This window comes from Saccostrea cucullata, unplaced genomic scaffold (genome assembly GCF_032062105.1).
Source record: "Saccostrea cucullata isolate Sc308-1 unplaced genomic scaffold, CSIRO_AGI_Scuc_v1 ctg1904, whole genome shotgun sequence".
NCBI classification, from domain to species: Eukaryota; Metazoa; Mollusca; class Bivalvia; order Ostreida; family Ostreidae; genus Saccostrea; species Saccostrea cuccullata.
Genome location: NW_026937234.1, coordinates 66,667 through 77,842, shown reverse-complemented (window position 1 = coordinate 77,842; position 11,176 = coordinate 66,667). Strand labels below are relative to the sequence as shown.

At 33.3% G+C, this 11,176-nt stretch overlaps 1 long non-coding RNA gene across 1 annotated transcript; it reads right to left on the bottom strand.

The window, feature by feature from the left end:
• Positions 1-9,337: 9,337 nt before the first annotated feature.
• LOC134247572 (uncharacterized) lies at positions 9,338-10,457 on the bottom strand. The gene is made up of 3 exons (XR_009987887.1): positions 10,338-10,457; positions 9,698-9,759; positions 9,338-9,379 (listed from the first exon to the last, which is right to left on the bottom strand). It is a non-coding gene; the product is annotated as an uncharacterized LOC134247572 (long non-coding RNA).
• Positions 10,458-11,176: the final 719 nt, after the last annotated feature.

The window sequence follows — 11,176 nt, the reverse complement described above, 5'->3', positions numbered from 1 at the left end:
CTAAGCACGTGGTTTATGTCCAAATCATTTCTGAGATTTATACTATCTAGTCACTGTGTGTTATATTTAAGTATGTCAATTTATAAGGATAATTTGTAGATTTCTTGCCGAGTTATTACTACTTTCTTGAGTTAATTGTTTAGTAGTAGATCGCTGTTAAAAGTAAAAAAAGTATGGAAACTCGGTTCGGTCATTTACATAACATAGTCTACATGTTATGTCAGTCATTGTGTATGTAATTTCTAATAACTTTTTGTGTAATTTACAGTCTTTTACTACACAAATACTGAATAAAGGAGATGAAGCCTTCTCATTAAGGTTCCAGTATAATTTATTTCACTTTATTGTACAATCTTAAGAACAGCAAAAACAAGATGAGTTATATTAAGTATTAAGTATTTTTAATTTGAGATAAACTACACACCGTCCATCCCCCGCCCATTGTGGTCAGAAAATGCCGAGAGGAATCGATAATGTACTATAGGGGTATATATCATACACCCCTGTACTGGTTTGTCCGTCCTCTTGAATATCCTTACAATCTTTGGGTATATCTAAAGGTGAAAAAATACAATCTACAGGAATAGCTAGAAAAATGTCAAAGTCATATTATGAAGATATGCAAGTGGTGAGATAATGCATTATACATGCATTATATATTAATGTTAACTGCCGAGGCCAACAATGTAAAATACATGTGCAATGAAGATTATGTTAAACTGTTACTCATTTTAATTATCTACTTCATTTTCTGTTTTCTAATTGCTACAAATTTCTGATCTATGACATGATTAAAACTATTTGAGATTAAATGAAATCATTGAATTAAATAATTGAAAGAAATGTTAAAGAGGGATGCATTCGTGGATCAAATGATTAACCATTTGGACTCTGAAATAGATATTGTAAAATCTATTAAAAAGTGTGATATGTTTTTTCTATGTATGGGAAATTGAACATTTTATAAATTTAAGTTCGATAATGTTTTCCAAAGCAGTCTCTCGTATCACATAGCAAGTCTGGGGTACTAGCTTAAAATGAGCTTTTTTTAATTATCTAGTTAATCACAAGCTATAATTTCTAGTGATTTAGAATGATCATTGTCACAAATACTCATTTCTCCATGATAAATACTCACCTTGTTTGAATTTTACCTGTTTACCTGATGTTTTCCATTACATATAAGGAGATAATAAGAATTAATAAAAAAGAACAAAACGCCACCATCGGAAAAAAAACGAAAAAATCCGTCGTCAATTCAGGTATAAATAATGGACTAACAATAAGAATGAAAAACGTCAGTCGGCATTTGACTCATGATAAATTGTATTTATAAGATAGATATATATACATTTATCTACTTAGAATCTCCAACCGACCTCATTAGACATTCCAGACGTTAACATTTTTCTTGTGGATACGACATTTCTTTAACCGAGAGTTGAAACTAATGAAGACGCACTCCCTTTAACACATAGGGGCACACTCGGCCATTGAATTGGAATTATGCTATCCTAAAAGTTCATAATTAAATTTCTTATCATTAAATTCCAGTTTCTCGGCATATTTCTTACAAATATTGATAGCTTTAGATAAAGCTATGAAACCGACAATCAAAGAGATAACACACTGAATGCTTATTTTTTGCTGAAATAAACGGGTGCCTTCTTGTGAATCTGTAAAAATCTGCCAAATAGTATTTTGACAGCCAAAAATATATATCGTACTTTAATGAATGCCTAAAAAGTGATTCGCTAATTGTTACGCACTCTATATTTTACTGTTGTTTAAGTATCGATTTCATTGAAGTTAATATGAATTGTCATACATGTTTATTTTTAAATTGCAATTAAAAAAAAATAAAAAATGAAAAGTTCGCTGGTTTTTTACTTAGTAAATACGTGTTGTGTTGTGATATTTTACAGTTTTCTTTTTATTAGCTGATTCTCTGACATTATTATTAATTCAATGATTTGACTTAACTTTGATGCATTAACCTGTTAATGTTAGGATAACACTAAACATCAGTTTTTTTTTTTTTTTTATTTACTGTAATATTGTTTCTAACTGCGTTCCGTAGTTTCTTTCAGTTATCCTATTCTAGACCTCTTATTCGAACACTTCTTTTGGTACCTCCCCACTACCTGTATTTATTCACCTGAGTTTAGGCTTCCGCCCTTCTTAAAACCGGCTTTTCAAGATGTAGCAGCACGAGCTGACTCTCCACTTTTACTTTCAAAGTTCTGTAAAGTTATAATAATCTTAAGCAGAATTACAGACACTGAATTCTGAGGTGAATTACATGTCTTATTTACATTTTCTTCTCTGTTTTGTTAAACAAAACAGGTCCTGGAATAACTTTGTTATTACAACGTATTTCAACTTTAGTTTATTCGTTTGAATGTTTGTTTGTTTGTTTAAATTGTATGTTTTATAAATATATTATTGTAAGTAGTATTAATCGATAGTATCGGCTCTAGTGTTGTATTTAGTTTCATTATGATTCTAAACAGTAAAGTAACTATGTAAGTGAAGTTACTGTGTGTAAGTGTAAGTTACATGTAAAATAATGTAATTATTGTGTAAAAGCATTTAATACAAGTTCTGTAATGCAGCGCTGTGATGTTGACCCCATTATTATCCCATTTTTGTGTATGGTGGGTTATGTGGGTAATAACTTGTATGTACCTTTGAGTATTTAACTGTGTAACATAATGTGTGTACAATTGATGTATTATGTAGGTCCCGTTCTACGTTGTTTTGTGTATGGTTTACAGTGTATGGTGCACAGTGTACAGAGTATGGTGTGATGTAGAAACTTACCGTTGTGTGGACAGAGAAGGACCAGAATACTATGTACAATATGTTACCTATATAAATGTAAAAACTTAATTGAGTTTCTTGATTTTGGAGAATACTAAAGAAAGAACCCGCAACAATTGGTGTCAGATGTGGGATAGAAGGAGAACAACAAGTGAGTTAATTTTGATGCGTTTTTGATGTATCACGACGACATGTGGAATCACTTCGACGTGTGATGTCTGGGACACGTGGTTTGTCTAGGATCTCTGGCGTATATGAGATTTTTTTGGATCAAATCGACAGAATTTTCAAATGTTTGGTCTACAACTCCAAAGAGACAACCCAAACGACAATCAAAATCCTGGAAACTGTGCCTGGGGGAAATTTGATCTCTTGAGGAAAACCTTTCGTCATGCACTGGTTTTGAAACAAGACATTTAACATAATTTTTCGTGTGCTAGTGTTTTCCTTTATTGGAAAAATTAACATTTGTTTTCTGACTTTTGAATAATATAAATTCAAAAGAACTTCAAACTTTGATAATTTAAATGATTTATTGAATTTTGTTTTTCAATCAAAGAAACATATTTTATTTGAATATTATTTGTTTCATTTGCATTCAATTGTTTTCATTGTATTTTGTAGATTAGTTGGTGACCTACTTATTCGGGACCTAGAGGTCAGCAGCTGAAGCTGATATTACGAAATTTCCAAATTCAACACTTCAGTAAGTTGTGTGTCTGTAAGTAGTTAGCGTTTTCACACTGCGTATCGCGTAAGTAAATAAAAAGTGCGTGTATAGTCTAGCAACTAAACTCAGATGTGTAGAGACTGGTATGTAGGGAAATTTCTAATTTCAGTTGTCTTTTATTGTTTGTCTGTATTATTTTGTGTTTTGTGAATTTTGATCATGACAGAAGCTTTGAAAAAGGTTATTGATTACGTAGTATCGTTAGGTTACAACGACGATGCTTTTAGAGAATTTGTTAGACACCATCAGGATATTCAGAGAGAATAGCTGCTGGCAGAAAGAGAACGTATGAAAGAGGGGCTAGAGTACCAGTGGACGAAAGAGAAACACAATAAACAGATGCAGCTGCAGACGCTAACTCATCAACAAGAAATGGAAATGCTTCATGAGAAAAGGAAGCTGAAAATAGCAGGGTAAGTGTTAAGTTCAAAGGTCCAAAAAAGCCGGCTCTTGAGGATTAGAAGGATGAAGTGAACATCTATTTACGTAGATTTGAACGATATGCAGAGTTACAAAAGCGGCCAAAAACATCTTGGGCTATGAGTCTAAGTGCACTCCTTAAAGGTTGGGCTCTCAATATTTAAGCATTATTACCAGCAGATGATGTTTTAGATTATGACAAGCTGAATATAGCACTCCTTAAACGCTATGAGCTAACAGAGGATGGGTTTAAACACAAGTTCAAATCAGCAAAACCAGAAACGGGTGAGACATTTGTACAATTTTCTGTTAGAATGAGTAGTTATTTGCTAAGGTGGTTAAAAATGGCCAAAATAGCAGACACATTTGTGGCATTATTTGATTTAGCATTGCGTGATCAGTTCTCGAATACTTGTAACAGAGAGTTGACCTTGTTTCTAAAAGAGAGAACCCCAAAGAGTATACGGGAGATGACACAATTAGCAGACCAGTATCAAGAGGCAAGACAATGGGCAAGTTCCGGACAAGTGGATGACAAACGAACTGCAACAATACGATGGTTCATGCTGAACGGGGTTGTATATCGTGAATATTAAACCAAGACTGAATCAGGTAAGTCTTACAGACAGCTTGTAGTCCCAAAGAGATTCAGAGAAATTGTCATGAAATTGGCACATTAGTCAATCATGTCTGGTTCTTTGGCTAATTCACGTAAAACCTCAAGAATTCTTTCTGAATTCTACTGGCCTGGACAACAGACTGATGTAAAGATGTTCTGTCGTTCCTGTGACATCTGTCAAATGACAAAAAGGTAAGGTTTCTAAGTACCTCCTTCAGAAGATTCCACTTATTGATGTTACTTTCAAGAGGGTTGCCGTAGATATCGCCGGACCTATTCATCCAATTACCACTGCCATCCATTGAAAAGGAGAGAGTTGCCGAGGCGCTAATAGACATATTTTTCTAGAATTGGAGTGCCCGAGGAAATGTTGAGCGATATGGGTTCTAAATTTACATCATCAAAAATGAGAGAGGTAATTCGACTACTATCGTTAAATCAACTCACTACTACCCCTTACCACTCTATGACAAACGGCCTGGTTGAGAGGTTTTAATGGAACCCTCAAACAAATGTTAAAACGTATGTGCTCCGATTGTCCACGTGACTGGAATAAATATATTAACCTAGTATTGTTTGCTTACCGGGAAGTGCCGCAAGAAAGTTTCGGCTTTTCGCCTTTTGACTTGTGTATGGAAGACACGTAAGAGGGCCCATGGGCATTTTAAAAGAGCTTTGGACAAAAGAGATAAACGATGATCAGGTAAAGTCTACTTAGCAGTATGTGTTGGATGTAAGAGAGAGATTTGAGACAACGTTAGCGATAGCCAGAGACAACTTGGAGAAGGCTTCTCAACGACAGGCGAGGTTCTACAACAGGTCAACTAGAGCAAGGAGTACGAAGGTAGAAGATAAAGTTTTAGTATTGCTGCCCACAGATTCAAATAAGTTACTGATGCAATGGAAAGGGCCATTATGCATCAAGAAGAAGATAAACAAAGTTGAACACCAGATTGAAATGAAAGGTAAATTGAAGACGTTTCATGTAAATATGCTTAAAAAGTACATCAACAGGAATGATTATTCAGGAGAATCAGATCAAGATGATGAAGCTCTAGTCACATCTGCTGTAATTGACTGTGCTGCGGAGGAGGATGATGACGAGTATGGCGTAGCGAGTGCCAGGGATACCAAGGGTGTGACCATCAACCCATATTTATCACCTGAAGACAGAAAAAAGGTAACATCACTATGGATCAGGTTACTGATGTATTGTCTGATGATCCTGGCTATACCCATCTGATTGAACATGACATTAAGATAAAGTTTAAACAAAAAAAAAAAAGATAAACTCAAGTCAACCAATCAGAGTTAAATCTTATGCAATTCTATTTTCAATGAGGGGAATAGCTGATATGGAAGTTGAGAAAATGTTAGAATTGAATGTCATTGAACCATCAGAAAGTTCATTTTTTGTTCAATTGTCCTTGTGAAGAAAAAAGATGACACTTTTTCTGCATAGACTTGAGAGCTACCAATGCATGTTCACAGTTCGATGCAGAACCGATGCCAAATGCAGATGATACTTTTTTAAAGTTTGCCAACTACAAGGTATTTTCAAGGATTGACTTATGCAAAGTCTAATGGCAGGTTCCATTAACATCGTCAGCTAAACCCAAAACAGCGTTTCAGACATCCAAAGGCCTCTTCCAATTTCGAGTGATGCCCTTTGGATTGCTGACAGCACCGGCGACGTTTTCCAGACTGATGCGTAAGTTGTTGTACGGAATGTGAAACATTGATAATTTTATCGATGTTATCATTGTTTTTACAGAGGACTAAGATCAGCATTTGGAAGTTCTTCAGGAACTCTTTACAAGGCTGAGAAACGCCAATTTGATAGCAAAACCTAACTAATTATTTTTGTACAGAGCGACAATATGTACAGAACGATAATATGTACAGAGCGACAATATGTACAGAACTATTATTTGTACAGAGCGAAAATATGTACAGAACGATTATATGTACAGAACGATTATATGTACAGAGCGACAATATGTACTGAACGATTTTATGTACAGAGCGACAATATGTACAGGACGGCAATATGTACCGTCACAGTCCCTTGTTTAATTTATAAAAGCTATTGGGATCCTGTAGATCTATGTTGTAATGACAATAAAAATTTACTGACATGTATTGACAATATATTGATGTTGATTTTGAAACATGTGCTTTTAACGATAATAGAATAAATACCGTATAATTTCTTACTAAATATTTGTTCCAGCTACCCCCTGCTTTAATAGATTGTCATTTAAAACAAGGACCCCCGAAACAGAGGTGGGATCAGGTGCCTTAAAGGAATGAGCATTCCCTGCAGACCGGTTACAACCGCCGTGTGCTCCTTGTCATGATAGGAAATAACGGAAAAAATCCGTCGTCAATTCAGTGTACAAATAACGGACTTACAATTGGTATGAAAAACGTCAGTCAGCATTTGACTTAATGATAAATTGTATTTGCTGAAAAGATCATTGTATCGACCACAGAGCTTACGAAATGATGATTTTGAATGAAACTGCTGATATTCTTGCTACATCAACTTGCTTGTCAATAATTTACCTCATTTTAGAAATTGTTCGTACGTAGAGCATGCTCTTGCGTATCGAATCAACTGAGATATATTTACTCCGTATGCAGGTGATGAAGGTATATTGCTGCATAAGTAAGGGAAGTTGACGATTAAAAAGTTAAAGTCATCATGATTATCATATGGCTTGGTTGTTAGATTACCATTAGTGTCTTTTTCAAGTAATATATCCAAGTATGAAACAAAGGTTTCGGACTTCGTTGTATCTTTTATCTCAAGCTCACCAGAATATATCGTATCGACGTAGGAATGGAAATTATCATTGTTAATTGACAATACATCGTCAATGTATCTAAATGTTGAGTTGAAGGCCACGGCAAGTGTTTTCTTCTTTTCACGCATAATATTTTCCATAATTTCTGCTTCATATGAATATAAAAATAAGTCTGCTAATAAGGGAGCCAAATTGTTGAAATACCTGGTCTCCAAAAACCACATAGATATTGTCAATCAGAAACTCAAGCATCTTCTTGATATCAACTTCTTTATACTGATGTGTTCAATCAGAATCTGTTTTAACAGAATAATTTTGCAAATGACCAATGACGAGGTAAGTAAATTTACGAGCTCCGTTTTTTATTGAAGAAGCAGCTGTCAATGATATCAAAAAGTCTAGATTTTAATTTGTCGTGGGGAATTGTTGTGTATAAAGTTGATAAGTCATAAGTTTCTATGCTGTTGATTTTTGTAAAGTCTCTTGATTTCAAATTGTCAAAAAGTTCTTTAGAATTTTTTCGTATCCACATCTGATTCACAACACTTCTTGAATATATAGTTGCACAGTACTCTGTAAGTTTTTCCTTCACTACTGTCAATATCTTAGTGAGGAGTAACGAAAGAGGCTTGGATAAACATTTACTGGAACCTGCAATGTATCTTTGTTTGTAAGGAGTCTTATGAAGTTTCGGAATCCAATATATATACAGTAGTTCAAAATCATTTTGGCTCTGTGGAATATTAAATGTGTTAAAAACTGGCAGGTGCTTTTAAAGAATTTTTTCCTTAGAAAGGGAAGCATGAGTATAAGTAGGAGTGCCACTTGTAGAATTAAATCCAAGTTCTTCTAGAATGCAAATTATATAATGAGCCTTACAAACGAAGACAATGTTGTTACCTGCTTTGTCGGAACCAGTAGGTACTGATCGTGTAATTTATCTATTTGTTTTCACTTCTGGTTTATTGAACCCAGAAGGATAGATGGTTTTCATTTTGCCCCTCAATCTTTTAATACGTGACTTTAACATGGATCTTATACATTTAATCCATTCTGGCAAGGTGTCAACGTCTTCTTTTTCATATCTGGCCCATCGTCTGGCGTAATTTTCAACAGAATCCATAATTATTATGAAATTAAGAGTAAAAACATAAAAGTTAACCGTTTTTCCACAAAAAACCAGTAAAATTGCTTCTGAATTTTTTATGTCATTTTCATTTGCATTGTGTAAGAATCTATTTAATTTTAATGCTCAGCTTGTTGTAGATTATATATACCGTATACAAGTTTGAACTTTAGAGGTAATTTTCAAATTTTCAAACTGTAGTAACTGTAGAATATTTGTGTTGCTATGGTAACAGATACCTATGTATTTGATTTGCTATCAAAACTTTTTTGTATACTACATAATTTTATCTTAAATAATTGGCATAAAGTATGTTGTAGGTGATATCAATATTGATTTGTAAAAATATTCTTAAAAAAAAGTTTAAATTAAAGTTTTTCTCCCTTAACTTACAGTGGTTTCAGTGGCAACACATTATATAGAGAAAAATAATAGTTTTGTTGGTCAAACATCATTTCCATATATGTTAAAATTGTGTAATATGAACACTTTTTACAACCGATTTAAGAAAACAGGAGGTTGAAAATTTCCATGGAATTTAATGATTCGTGACATTCTCAACATGAAAATTTACTAGTAGTAAATATTATTTACAATTACGCTCACAAATAAAATTTAACAAACAACTTGCCTGAATTATGGAGTTAAGGCTCTAAGTACATGTTATCTGGAAATTTACTAAGTGTTGTGCTGTTCTGAAGGACTTTAACATGCAAGTTTAACCACTAAAAATACGAAACTCTCATGAACTCAATGGAAATATGATCCTGATGGACATTAATACCCTCCACACAAAATATGTATGGATATGAATGAATCCATTGGTCCAGTTTTTGGGGGAATGGCTAGGCCTAACACAATATACATGCAGTAATATGCTATGGGACTACTAAGCATACATTGTAGAATAAAATGGCATTACATTTCGAAAAAACAAAATTAATCATGCTACATTGACTTGTATAATGTAGTGAATTTATTTTATTCATATAAATGGAAAAAAAAAGTTGTGTTACAAAACTTTTATGAGAATGTGACACCTCTGACATTATTGATAAAATATTTTTAAAAAAACATTTCTGAGTTTCACCTTTAACAAAATGAAAAACAAAATTACATAGCACATGGATACTTAAATAAAATGTGAAATGCTCTAGAAGTATACATACCCTATGGAGAAATTGATGCATTTTTTATTTATTCATTCTTTAAGCCTGAAAACTCTTGACAGCTACAATGATAAAAGTATTACATATGTAAATATTTTTAATGTACATGTAATCTAAACAAAAAATGAAATATTTTTTTCATTAATTTAGAAATTCTCGGAAATTGCAACCATAGATAAGAAGCGGAGCTTCTATGTTTTCAACATAATGATACTGATAATTTTTTTTATATTGTGTAGCATGTTTGTATGTCAAAAGACAACATCATTATTTGTTTAGGCCTAGTGAATCATTGAAACAATAAAAAACATCTCATTTAATTTACCTTAGTTTAAATTTGTGTTACTGATAACTTCCATTACTGCATATAAATACAGTCTCAAAGAAAATGAGCTAATTGACAAGCTTAAGAACTCAGTATATATTAGTGAAATTTAATTTAATAATTCTAAAAAGTGTGCAACTTAGTATGGGGATGGGGGGGGGGGGGTACACACAAGGCACTGCATTACAGTTTTTCACTGACTGTGATAATACATCTAAATGAAGATGCACACACTCGGGTTTTTTTTCTTTGATGTGAACAAAAGCATGTCTACATATTGAAGATCTACACATGTACCTACATGCACATACATACCTGGCCTGAAATTACAGTGATGGATCTACGGAGCTGGTGCAGACCGTCTCAGTTTTTCATTATTTTCCGAAAGTTTGTCCTCATATTCTCGTAAAAGGGGTAAACAATGCCTATGTCTCTTATTTCTTCCCTATTTTCTTTAAAGATTATTATATGGTTAATGCATGTAAACCCACTGCAAATCTCAGCTGATGTCACCACGTTTTTAGATGTAAACAACACTCCGTGTCAACGAGTGCAAGCGCTTGGCTGAAACCGAATGCAGCCAAACGACACATATAAAAAGAGAATTATTTTAAAGACATGCTGTTTAATATACGAAAAAATCACTAATTATTTTCTATTTAAACATGAACATATTGTCGTTTATTACAGATTCTTGCAAACATCGGTAAATAGTTATTTTGAGCTCTATTTCCTTATATGGATCAATCAGGGCGGAGCAACTGTTATGACGTCAGACCTCATCATGACCTCATTGCCATATTTTTTTTTATGTGTTGCCTTAACTGTACTGCGTTGGCGTTAAAATATAGATGAACAAAATTGTAAAAGGAACTAACAGAAACATTTCATTTAACTAAGTCATGTTATATATATACGCAAATTTTTATTTATCAACCTATATTTTATAATCATCAGTGCATAAAAATTATAAACTTAATTATAAAGTTATATTTTCAAAACTCTATCTTACACTTACTTGCGCAACTATATTTGAAAGAGGCAGAGTCGAGTTTAAAATTGTTTTTCGGGGATAACAAATAAACATGTTATCCTTAAAAGTAGTTTTTTTTTTCATTTTTATTGGCTCTTTCTTCATATACAAATTTATAAAA